Raw genomic sequence first — 13,923 nt, 5'->3', positions numbered from 1 at the left:
CCTCAAGGACAGTATGTACCCATAGTACAATACCTTCCTCAAGGTCAACCCCAGCCTCAATATGTACCCCAGGGTCAACCTCAGTATCAATATTTACCTCAGGGGCATCAACCTCAAGGTCAAGGTCAACCCCAGTATCAGTATTTACCCCAAGGTTATCAACCTCAAGGTCAATACTCGAGTCAAGGTTATCAGCCACCTCAAGGACAGTCATATGTTAAAGGTATGGGAACTGTGCCTTTCAGTTATCAATCCTATCCTCAATTTGGTTATGGATCTCAGTATCCTCAACCTGTTACGGGTCAATACCCCGGAATGATAGTGTGGGATCCATCACAAGGTCAATAGGTGTTGCAGCCAAGTATACAGTTGTTACCTCAAACTGGACAACCCGTAGTTTCTGGTTCACCCCAGCAACCGCAACCTGTCCAGTCAAATGTTCAAACTTTTGTAACTTTGGTAGTTACTCAGTTGCCAATTGCACCTAGTACTCCGTCTCAAACGACTGCTGCAACTACCGCAACATCTACCGCACTTACTTCTGGAGTATCGACAGCTCCGGTTTCTACTGTCTCTGTAACCACCCCTCAGACATCTTTACCGTTGTCCGGATCTACGATTCAAACCACGGTCCAGATGCCTGTAGGGTAGCCTGGTTTAAGTACTATTGTAACAAGTCAACCTCAATTTACTTATCAATAGTACCAGGGACATTACCAATTCGGTCCTACTGTCCAACAACCGGTTTACCAGTATCAACCGTATCCTGGGTACACTTATCAACAACCTCAGCAACCCCAGTACGGTCTGGTTAATCCTGGTTTTCCAGGAGGATATAATATCCCGAATGCGATTCCTGTTCCAAGTTATCCTGGATATCCTCCTCCTGGGACTGGTCTTGCGACCCAAAGTTTTAGGGATCCTAATCGGCAATTACCATTTATCGCAACTTCGGATTTACCCGACTTGACGCGCCTAATGAACGATCCAATACAATATCTTCCGTTCTGGCCGCCAATGCCAAATAAGTTGCCCAGTGATATACCCAAATTCGAAGGTAAGTCTGGAGAGGATCTGTCCAATCACGTGATGACTTACCACCTTTGGTGTGCTTCAAATTCCATCTCAGATGATTCGATCCGCTTACGTCTTTTCCAGCGTACGCTCATTGGTAGATTGAGTTACATGTTATAGACATTTTTGTGCCTTGCAGCATTGAGCATGAAATGTCCATAAACTAAGGGATCCAAAGTCCCTAAACATGTTGTTCCTACCCCTAGAGGAATAAGGCCGACTAACCACAGCAATTCACAGAAGTTCTCCACCTGAAAACACTCAAAAACAAGGCAATTCTGGATCATGTCAACTGCTCCACTGAGCATCTGCGCTGAATGTCAACTGCCCCACTGTCTACCTGCGTTGAATGTCAACTGCAACAAAGGCTACCTACGCTGAGCGAGTTTGGACATGTGGCAGAGTCATTCCTCAAGGTGTCAATGCCCAGGAAGCTTCCAAAATGACACTTGGATCAAGGAATTCGACTGGTGATGAGTAAGAGGTTCCAAATCTCCAAGTGGAAGCAAGAACCTCCAAGTGGACTCAAGAACTGAGAGAGGGAGAGGACACTAGTCACTTCTCAAGCTGACTCATCCTCTCTCCAATATCCCTATATGAGATCGGAGAGGCTAGAATTTGGTATGGGCAAAGAATTGTTGTTGGTTTGTGGTTAGAAACATTGGGTGTGTTATGCTTTGAAGGGAATTGAAGAAGGAATTCCATTCTGCTCGGAAGGAGATGCTGGGTTGGAGCCCTATGGGTTGTATCTCTTCCTGAATCCTGTTACTTTCAATAAAGCTATCTTGATTCTTCCCTATATGCTGGTGTATTTTGTATGATTGCATTAGTATATTTGATTTACTTCTAATCCTAAATCATTTATGAATATGTATATTTGCCTTTGTATTGTGTTCTTCTCTTGTTGCAAGTAGCTGTTCTCTTGTCACAGGTAGCTGTTCTCTTGTGATCTCGTGGGATTCAAGTAGCTGTTCTCTTGATCAAGCGAGGAGGCAAGTAGCTGTGGACACACAAAGAGAAGAGGATCTAGATCGAGGGACAACCGGAAGACAACGGTAAGTCTGCCAATCTCCCCTCTTTCACATTTCATAAAGGAAGGAATCATAATAGCTGTATTCGTTTGTTGCTAAGGCACTGTCACACCTTAGGTGGATAGGATCGTCCTAAATAGGCATTTTTCCCCACAAAAAAATGGCGACTCCGCTGGGGAAGAACTTTTTTATTCATTTCATTTGTGTTTCCGTCATTTGTTTACCTCATAGACTTGACAGCAATTCTTAAACTGCATCTTTCCCGGATGCAAAGTAAAAGTTGCTGCTTTGATCTAGTATGTTGGACTTGTCTATGATCTAAACTAGATCCACAAACGATTTGATTGATCCTTGTGATAGTCTTTAGTACCCTATCAAAGCATCCCTCTGTTTATACCTTGCTTGTGTTTTTGATTTGGCCTGAAACAGTTGATTTTTGAGCATTTTGTGACCCAGAAACCAAGAGAAACGAGAGTTTCTCTCTTCAGCGCAGGCACTGTGAAGGCAGTCTGCATTTCAACGCAGGTCCCGAAGGGGCTACCTGCGCTGAATGTCAAACTGACAGTGTTGGACCTGCGCTAAACCAGTGTGGCCTTGAGCAGCTGGGGTTCTTTGTCCTTTGTTGCCTTGTTTTGATCTCTGTTTTTTGCAGCCTTTAACCACCATAGGTACTAGCCTGATAACCCTTTTCTTTGCCTGAATTCCGCCCCATTTTTGTACAAAAAGATTGTGAATGTTTTTATGTGTTTGTGGCATCATTTACAGTCTTCCTTTGCATGAGTAAAGTAGTCTTTCTGTAGCCTTTGATTCAGATCTGATTGAGATTGATCTTAAAAGAGAGTTCATTGGCTGTTTGTTCAGATTGATCATAGTTTTACTTTTGCTTATTGGTTTGAGTTTGTTCTTTTCAAAGTATCAAAAATGAGTCTTTATTTCGAAAATTGCAAAGTGATTGTAATATCTTCTACCCTTGTTGATTTCGAAGAAAGAGAACTTGTTTATTTTGATCATTGTAAAAGCAAATTCAAAGTTGTGCAAAAATCTTTCTTTGTAGGCATTTATACTAAGAAAGTTGAAAACAAACACCTGCATTGTGCATTTTGCATTTGATAAGTTTGCATGTTGGATTTAGGGAAAGTGCATTAGAGTGTGCTGATTACTCTTTGAGAAAAGATAGTCGTTCTCTTTTCCCTTAGTAGCTAGGATTTTCAAAGTTGAAAGATTGTAAAGCTTGCTTATCATCTTAGATTGCATTTAAGAATTTGTATCATACATCTCGTGGTGAACCTTGAAAGGTAAACTTTAAAAAGATCAACCTAAAATAAACTGAATGAACCTAACAACGCTTTGTAACATAACGCACAACATATAGGTCTAGGTAGAGACGTGTTCCGGCGTCGTTAAACCTAGTGACTGTCAATCTCGGGGAAGGTTGGTGATTCCTCCTGAGGGACGATAGCGCTAATACGGACTTGTGCTCCCACGTACCGTCGCGTATATATTGGGAGACCCCTATAGACATATATCCTTTATCCTTAGGAAGCCGTGTCAGCCGCCCTACTGATCGCAATGCAGTGAACACAACATTCACGAAGATCAACCACCCGTACCGTAAAAAGTATTATGTGGTTTTGCGAAAAGTTTGGCACACCATCTGCATAGATCTATAGAGCAGTTTCTTTTGGCCTTTTTCAGACTCTATAACACAAAAAGTCCATCCGAGCATTTGTCACTTCGGGCTCGTTAAAACATCGAAGGAGACTAGAGTCATCTTTAGCTTTTTCTCGACTCTTTAAAACTGAGAAAACAAGTTGTGTCTAAAGCGTCGTTAACAATTTATTTTAAACGGAACAATCACCCTTTATTCCTGCGTTGATCTTCGAAGTTAGTCTACCTTCATCACAAAGTTCTTGTAGAATCGCTAGGAAATCTTTTGGATAGACTAAATATGTCTGAACAACCGTCGACATCTAGGACTGTGTCATCCGACACAGCAGTGGCACAACCTCCTGCTTCTACCCCAACGATGTTCGATGGTATACCATCTGTCCCGACAAGTTATCAACAACAAGTCGGAGTCCCATCAGGGACTGCTTCGGCGACATGATTAGTTCCTATCTCTTCATCCGGATTATCATCTGGTATTTCTTATGTTGAAACTCAACAAATTGATCCAATGTGCCTTCAAAGGCCAATTTGTCCTTTAAGTACTGGACTGACACCATATGGAGGGCAGTATGCCTTTACATTGTTCTCTACCGGAGAACAACCATATGGGAGTTTGCAACAAAGTTCAGGTCAAACTGGAATTACATCCAACGGTTGGGTACCAATACTGCCTCAGCAACCAAGGGTTGCATATTCAATGCAACCAGTCCACCCTGTGTCGAATGTTGCCACTATACTTGGTATATTGATTGCGTCGCAAGTACAAGCGCTACCTGTTGTATGTCAACCCCAAGTTTCTCAGGTTGCCATACAACAGCCTGTTGTCTCGACAACTCAATCACAACCTCCGGTTAGTGCCTCCTTATCTGGAGCGACTCAGGCTCAAACAAGTACTATGACTCCTCATCTTGGTCAATCATCCAGTATTGGACGACAGCAAATGGTCCAACAACCGGAGCTGGTTCAAACTCAACAACCACAATTCCAGCAATCATATCAAGGACCCGAGCAAAACGTCTTTGTAAGTAATGGGCAAGCGTATAATAACGGTTATGCCCATCAAACTTGTCAAAGTTGCCAGCATCAAATACATTATGCTGGTATGCAAAGACCCACTGCTCAGGCGATTCCATCTTATCCTGGGTATGCTCCGCCTAACCTGAATCAATAGTTGCCCTTTGTAGCAACTCTAGAATTACCAGATCTAAACCGGCTGGCGAATGATCCAATTGCTTATGCCCCTTGGTGGCCAGCGATTCCGCATGAACTTCCATCGGACATTCCTAAATTCAATGGAAATCCAGGTGAAGACCCATCGAATCACGTCATGACTTTTCATCTGTGGTGTTCGTCGAACACCCTGAATGATGATTCGATAAGGCTTCGCCTTTTTCAGAGGACATTGACAGGTCCAGCGGCTAAATGGTATATTGAATTACTTAGAGCCTCTTTCGACAATTTCAGTTCCCTAGCCACGACTTTCTTAACCCATTTTCAATTACTGATAAGGTATGAAACTGGAACAGAAATATTAACCAACTTCAAGCAGACGACGGTCACACATATATCCGATCATATACATGAGTGGTGTCGTTGTCGCAGGATGGTAGAGACTTACGTTCCAGATCAGCTGTTAGTTGAATGGTTTATAAAGTCATTACTTCCTGCCATAACGGAAGATGTGGCCAAGGGGGGAGTCGTAACGGAGGAGCAAGTTATTGCTCGTGCACAATATCTAGACTTAGTATATACTCAGTCCGGCACGCTCTATGATAAAATACTTGACGCCCCTAGACCAGAATTTTCAATCCCTCCTCCTCCTAAATCAAATAGTGACTCTCATGCCGACGATGGCGTGATTGGCGCAACAGACATGAAATCGACAAAGGCTATATCTAAAAAGGCCCGTATGATTTCCGGTCAAAATGAAAATGAGGAACTTCTTGCCTCGGAAGTAAGTGCCGTGTCGGACGACAAGGGAAAACGACTGAAGCAACCAGGGGGCAAGAAGAAAAAGAAAGGGAGAAAAAGGAAACCCCCTACGGGGTGTCATATATGCGATGAGGATCATTGGACAGCAGATTGTCCATACAAAGCTGAGCTTAAAATATTCTTTAAGAGTTCGAAAACCTCATCTGTGTTGACTGATCCGTTTCCAAGCCCGAGAACCGAACTGGTTGCTAATCAAAATGCTTCCCGATCCCAAGTGCTTATGTTGTCTATATCAAAGCAGCAAAATGATGCTTTGACGAGGAATGAAGATTACAGGAATCCAAAGCTATCGAACAAAAAGGCTAATGAACAACCTAGTAGTTCAACAACAACTTTGACCGAAGTTGTGCCACCCATCGTTCCTGAGCAAATGATAAAGTCGCCAAAGGGAGTAGTACACAAATCGACATTTAATCCTCGTGCAAAAATAGCACAAAATTATAATATAATAGAGGACCTGGCCCAATCGCCGTCCGCTATGTCGACGCTTGAGGTACCGCAAAATTTCCTCTCCCAAGAGCAAGCTTTATTATCAGCAATAGGTGGAGTTGATCCTAAGGATTCCAATCTTGTATCCTCTGACCACAAAGGATACGATCCTCAATTACCAGCTCAACTAGCTTTCCTTATCCAAGTGAAAGCCCTCAACAAAACTATTCACCGAACAATTATTGATGAGGGGGCATCTACATGTATTATGTCGATGAGTTGCTGGAAAACTTTAGGATCTCCAACCTTGTTGCAATCCTCGACAACATTAAAAGCATTCGACGGAAGGACATATACCCCATACGGTATTCTAAATAACTTGAAAGTTGAACTACGAGGGAAAACAATAGAAATTGATGTTGAAGTCATCGATGGGAATCTTGATTACAACATCCTACTAGGAAGACCGTGGATCTATGCCATGGCCGCAGTAGTGTCAACCTACTTCAGGAAGATTGCATTTCCCTTCCAAGGAGGAATTACAATCGTTGACCAACAAACATTTCTCCCCAATAGTTAACAAGTTACAGGAAGCATTCCAATGATCCATGGAAGGAATCATTCGCTCCAAGATATCGGAGTAGGTCTCCTAAAAGATCCTGCCTTAATGGGTATTTTTGCCCTACCGCCTCCAAGTAATCTGGCGGAAGTGGCCACAGTGGAATATGAAACCTTCTATATCTAATGGATTTGGACCCCGAGGACGGTTCTTATCTCATGTCAACCTCGTTAAAAAATGAAACAAGGGGTCATGAGGATAGTTCTTTTATTATGTCAACCTCATTAAAAAATGAAACAAATCCCCTTTTCAAATCTCAAACGTAAACCTTCATTCCAACCACCGAGTTGAATGCAATGAAGCTTGGGGGGCATGCACCTCGATTTGTGTTATTATGCTGGGGGCATGCAAAATTATCACCGAGCATTTTTAGCACATAGTTCATGCTCGTTAAAAAATAAACATAAGATTGAGCAGTGTTTTGGCGCATTCAAGCTCGTTAAAAAATGAACCCATACCGGTAAATAACCATTGAGTATGTAACCTGATCAACCATAAAAAGCCTTGGTCGTGTTTTGTGTACCGTCACCTCAACTGTTCATTTGGCCGATCGTTTACCTCCATTTGATTGTTTACCCATTTCGAGGAACAGCTGCGAAGAGTGATTTCACCTAGCCATCCTTGTGACACTGCCGTGATTGGGAAATTCCAACATGTACCTGGAATCAGCTGCTAACCCTGTTCATCACTCGTTCCTCGAAAGACGAGTATTCTTTAATCTCTTTTCTATTGACTCGTAAAATATGAAAAGATTGCCGAGTTTTGGCCTTCCAGCTCGTTAAACGACCGGAAGAGCTATCCCTCCTCTAGATTTTAATCTTTTTGGACTTGAGGGATTATTGCACAAAAAGGTCGAGCGCTTGTTTTATTCGGCTTGTTAAAATTATCGAAAACTCATCCATTCTGTATTGTTTTATACTTTTTCGGACTTAAGGGATCAGATGATGAAAAAGGAATTTTGGGAGTTGACTTTATGTACCTTTTCAGACTCTCTAAAAGTGAAAAGGATCGAGTTATCCTTGTCGTTAGACTCGTTAAAATTGTTAAATAGCGACAAACTTGTCTTTAGACGAGAAAGAGTTTCCCTATCGCTAGGCTCGTTAAAATATACCGATGGGCTTGCCCGAAGGGCAGGTTATAGAACAAGCATATGTTATCCTCCTCAAGCTTGACAAAAATAAAGAGGTACTGCTCAGCAATGACTGGGGAAAAATTGGGAAAAATCAAGAAAACTTTGATGGTAGCAGGTCGCTCTTGAACATGACACTTTTCCTCCGTAGCACATTCGGGTTGGGTTGTTTCATTCACCGGTCACATCACCATGGTCTCACCATACCATCCATATTTGGGGTAATGCTACCAATCCATCGCATCAGTGTCGCCATATGTTCAAGAGAAGTCATTCAGAAAGAGTCAACCGGGTCCCATCAACTGCCATACATTATCCTTCATCCATCCATGACCGCCACCCCGAATCATATGTCACAGATCGTTTTCACCTCCATTAAAATCATTAGCTCCGTTCCGTGTCACTGATGTGGGATTCATTAAGGCCCTCCTGTGACGGATCGCTTCTTGTCGACATCAGCTCATTATCCAAGAAGTTGATCTAGGAACAACCCCTTTCAGTACTTTGAAGCTTGCGTGCCTCAATGGCAAGTTTCTCACTTCCGGCGACAGGTATACATTAATGACCTTCAACCAGAAGATTTTGCGTGGTGTTCGACGCCAAGTCCTTTATTCACACCACGTGAATTGTACTGCAGTAAACACATATTTCATTAAATTTGGAAGTTTTCAATGGATCTAGAATTTAGAAGTTTAACTAGATTAAGTTTTTTCAAAATGAGGAATTAGAAAGTCACTTAGTTCACTAATTTTAATGTAGATATTCACCATTTTTTGTGTAAAAATTATCATGATAAGCTTTATAAAAAAAATTATATAAACTTGCTAAAGCAAATCTTTCACATCTTAATCTTGGATTCCTTACATTATCTATTTTAATAGTTTTTATGGTTTATATTAAAAGATAAGTTTTTTAAGGTTATTTTATGAAAATATTGATGTGTATTTCACTATAATTAACCCATTTAATTATAATCGGATATAGTAAATCTCATGTATGTGTTAAGCTACAATTATTACTAAGAAAGTGTTGGCACAATTTAAAAGTCTATCGCCTTTGCAACACTAATAATATTATGGTTGAAGATTAAAAAACTCTCATAGATCATCCAATTTATACTCATATTGGAATTAAATTTCAAATTATTTGTGACGCTACCAACCTTTTTGATTGTTTAACTAAACAAAATTATGATGGCCTTGAAACACTTCTTTTAATACTTTTTGAGCATATTAACAATAAAATTCGAAATAACTTTTAGTAAATTATATCTTTTTACCCATTTTTGGTCTTAGTGGATGATAATCATCATTATCACCATCATAATTACATACTAGTGTAGGAAGTTTGCACCATTTTAGAGTTGAGGAGAAAAAAAAATAGTATCGAATTAAATGTTGAGTGTGAGTAGTAGCATAATTTATTTTTATTTATTATTTGTACTTTTATGTTAATAAAAAAGTTGATTGAGGCTTACCATATATGTCCAATATATACCATTATTTAGAACTTTAACTAAATTAAGTTTTTTCAAAATGAGGAATTAGAAAGTCACTTAGTTCACTAATTTAATGTAGATATTCACCATTTTTTGTGTAAAATTATCATGATAAAATTTATAAAACAAATTTATATAAACTTGCAAAAGCAAATCTTTCACATCTTAATTTGGATTCCATACATTAACTATTTTAATATTTTTATGGTTTATATTAAAAGATAAGTTTGTTAAAGTTATTTTATGAAAATAATGGCGTATGTTACTATTATTAATCCATTTAATTATAATCTGATATAGTACATATCATGTATGCGTTAAGTTATGATTATTACTAAAGGAGTGTTAGCACAATTTAAAAGTCTATCACCTTTGCAACACTAGTAATATGGTTGAAGATTAAAAAAACTCTCATAGATCATCTAGTTTATACTCATATTGGAATTAAATTTCAAAATATTTGTGACGCTACCAACTTTCTTGATTGTTTAACTAAACAAAATTATGATGATCTTGAAACACTCTTTTTAATGTATTTTTAGCATAACAATAAAATTCGAAATAACATTTAGTAATATCTTTTTACCTTCTTAAATACCATATTTGGTCTTAGTGGATGATAATCATCATTATCACCATCAACATTACATACTATTGTAGGAATTTGCACCATTTTAGAGTTGAGGAGAAAATATTTTTTAAGATCAAATTAAATGTTGAATGGGAGTAGTAGCATAATTTATTTTTATTTATTATTTGTACTTCTATGTTTAAAACTTGAGGCTGGCTTAATTAATAATAGATTAATATGCAAGCTATATATTAAGTATAAAGTTATTTAATGACAAATGATCATAGTTATGTGTCCAATATATACCATCATAGATCCATTTTAAGTGGAGATGTAGGGATCAAATTTCTTCACGTGCAAATATTTTGAATGAAAAATACAATGTGTTATTTTTCATTTTTGAATCTGTATTTTTGAATGCTAAATAAAGTATATATATGACCAAATAAGAATTTTAACCATAAAAAACTTTTTTCTTATATATAGATATATATGAAGTTGATATTGACATAAATTAGTTAACATAAATCTTCCAATAGTTCCTCTGTATCTCTAGCTGAAATTTTTTGAAAAGTATAAGATTTAAACATCTAATTCACACATTTTATATACTTCTAAATACTTTACCAAATATTCATTTCTTTTATTTTTCTATTTAGAACATAATTTTTATTCCCCCCCCCCCCCCCCCCCCACATATTGGGTTGTAAAATGAGTCTCTCGTCTCAATTATTAATCATTTTAATGATCAAAATCAAGCATGAATTAGAATAGTAACAAAGTAGTACAATTTGATTATTTTCAAATACAACAAGAAAGAGAGAAAATTGACTAAGATATTTATTACAAATGTTTAGTTTTTATTCTTGTAGTGTTTAAGGATATTATATTGAAAAGAACATATTAACATTCATCTAAAACTTAGATTAGTTACATTGTTTCTATTATCATTAACATTTATATTTATGTATTAAATTTGACTCTTGAATAATAGATTTTGCAAAAAAAAAACTTACCTATGAAGTTATTTAACGATATACTAATATTGTTGTTCTTACTATTATTGACCATAATGATCAAAATCAATCATGAATTAGAATAGTAACAAAGTAGTCTAATTTAATTATATTCAAATACAACAAGAAAGAGAGAAAATTGACTAAGATATTTATTACAAATGTTTAGTTTATATTCCTGTAGTATTTAAGGATATTATATTGAAAAGAACATATTAACATTCATCTAAAACTTAGATTCCTTACATTATTTCTATTATCATTAACATTTATATTTATGTATTAAATTTGACTCGTGAATAATATTCATCTAAAACTTAGATTCCTTACATTATTTCTATTATCATTAACATTTATATTTATGTATTAAATTTGACTCGTGAATAATAGATTTTGCAACAAAAAAAAAACTTACCTATAAAGTTATTTAAGAATATACTAATATTGTTTTTCTTACTACTATTGACCATTTTAAATTGACACTAACTATTTTTCCTACGTTAAGTACATATTAATTATACTAGTACAATGTTGGCACCACTTCAAAATCTATAAGAGGAAATATTTTATAATTCTAGTTGTGTTGTTCAATGATCAAAATATTTTTTTTATAAATTAGAGTGCAACAAGATAGTGAATTTGATTTATATCAATTATAATAAGGAAAATTAAGGAAAACTCACCTCAAACATTTTTTCTAGTGTCTAGCATTTATTCATTAAGTGTTTAAATGGTTTATATTAAATAGAATACTAATTAGGTACTCCATTGTTTTTTTAATAGACCAAGTTTAGAAGATGTTTTTAAGTGCATTATTGAATTTGATTATGCATATTTGATATGGTGAGAAGTCATGTTGGTCAAATAAAGTTTTGAAAACTTAAATATTTTATGGCATTGTCATGTAATTTGTATAACACATGATTACATTGAAATATTAAATAATATAAAACTCCTCCAAAAAGAATATGAAGAGAATATTTGATATACAACAAATATGGAAAAGTGTGTATGAATGTATATTAATAGATCCTTCAAAAAAAATTACATTCATGAATCATATAAATCTACTCTTACGATATTCGCTCAAGTAGATCAAGAATGGCTTCTACACCATATTTATTTATCTTGATCTTCTTGCAATGTTCTTTATTTGGCATCCATGCCCACACTATGGTATTAATTGGAATAGAGCCAAGCTCTGTGTCATCAGGATTTGGTACCCAATATTGCTCTAAAAATTTTCCATTGTATTTCCCTGACATAGGCTTCCACCAGTCAACCTTTACATGAAGATTCTCACTTTCATTATCCCTAAAGATATTTGAGATGGATTTTGCCATCCAAATCATCTCTCCTGCATCCTCATTTCCTGATCTAACTAGCAACATCTTTCCTTTCTCAACATCAATCATCGGATTGAAAGTTGGTTTTGGCTTGTTGCATTTGGGTCCAACATATATTGATTCATCTATCACATTATCAAAATCTCCATCCATAATACTTGACATTACTTGGAGTGCATTACGATCAACATCAACAATGTGCCTTGTCCTGGGCCAGAAATCCTCAGAAGATGAATCACTTCCATCTATTATTCTATGATCATTATAGATTCCATCTAATGTATCAAGAACTTTTTCCCAATACACTACTTTATTTTTCCATTCCTCCGTAACAATTGGTGAATCCTCATTCCCAATAGTGTATTTCCACATTTTTATGTATGATGTTATCCCTTCCTTTAGTTCTTTTAAATAGACATCATTCTGTTTGGAAGCTAAGAAAGATGGCTTCCCAATGGGAATTATAGGTCGGCCTTCATCATCTATATTCCATAACTCAACTGGTTCTGACCACTCAATATCTCTAATTGATTCTTTGTACCTTAGTACTGGAACATCATTGAGTACAAGAAATTGGAAGTATTGGACATTAAGATGTCCAACTAGTGCATTTTTTCCCTCCTTGATGTATCCATTAAGGAAACTTTTGAAGTCATAGACCTTGTCAATAAGTGTAGGTGGAAACACTCGATTTTCTTCAATTGTACGATATGTATCCATCATTTCAGGTAAAGAATAAATATCTTTACTTTTTAGGTTGGAAGAAATTCTTCCATAGGTTCCATCTATGTCTTCATGGGTGTGCCCCACGAGCAAGAACCCAACCTCAATAGTGATGAAGACACCAAGTGCAGTTAAAAGTGATAGAAACATGAAAAGATAGCGATTCTTATTATCACTTGCTGCATTGTCCAACTGTAGCAACAAATGTGGAGGAAGAGGTTTAAAATCAACATTTTGACTTTTTGAACTTCCATGAAATATAAAATCATCCTTGTACCCTTGACATTTTGAGTAAATAGAGGTGTCAAGTAATGCATTTGTAAGTGGGTTTCTTGAAATTCCACTTTCATAAAGTAGATCACCATACATATTCATTTGTGGGTCTTCAAGGTCCCTTAAGCACTTTGCAAGAGATGTAATAGTAAATTGTGATCCCATATGGACAAATGGTAAGGAGAAATGACCAAAACCTCCTGCCTTATGCCCATGTGTAAGCATACCTGTCAATGATAAACCTAAATTTGTTCCTACAATAGATTTTGATTTGACACGTAGCCTTGGGATTGAAGTCTTTGTTTTGTCCATTTTATCATGGATAATGCTCAAATACTCCTTTGGAAACCGCTCTGACATAATTCTATGGGCATAGTAGCAATATCTTCCACACATAACAATCTTGTTATGTTTCTTCAACCTACCTCGTGCCTTTTCTTCCAACTCTTTTGTAGTTGCTGACTTCATTTGTGCTTTCAACACAATACATTCATTGCATTTACTGAAGTTGGTGTTCTTTGAAAATGCCACATCTCGAAACTTAGTATTCCAAA

This window comes from Pinus tabuliformis, chromosome 6 (assembly GCF_031772625.1).
Source record: "Pinus tabuliformis cultivar Carrire ecotype Pingquan chromosome 6, CPIR1, whole genome shotgun sequence".
Lineage (NCBI taxonomy): Eukaryota > Viridiplantae > Streptophyta > Pinopsida > Pinales > Pinaceae > Pinus > Pinus tabuliformis.
Note: the sequence above shows the minus strand (reverse complement) of the source record.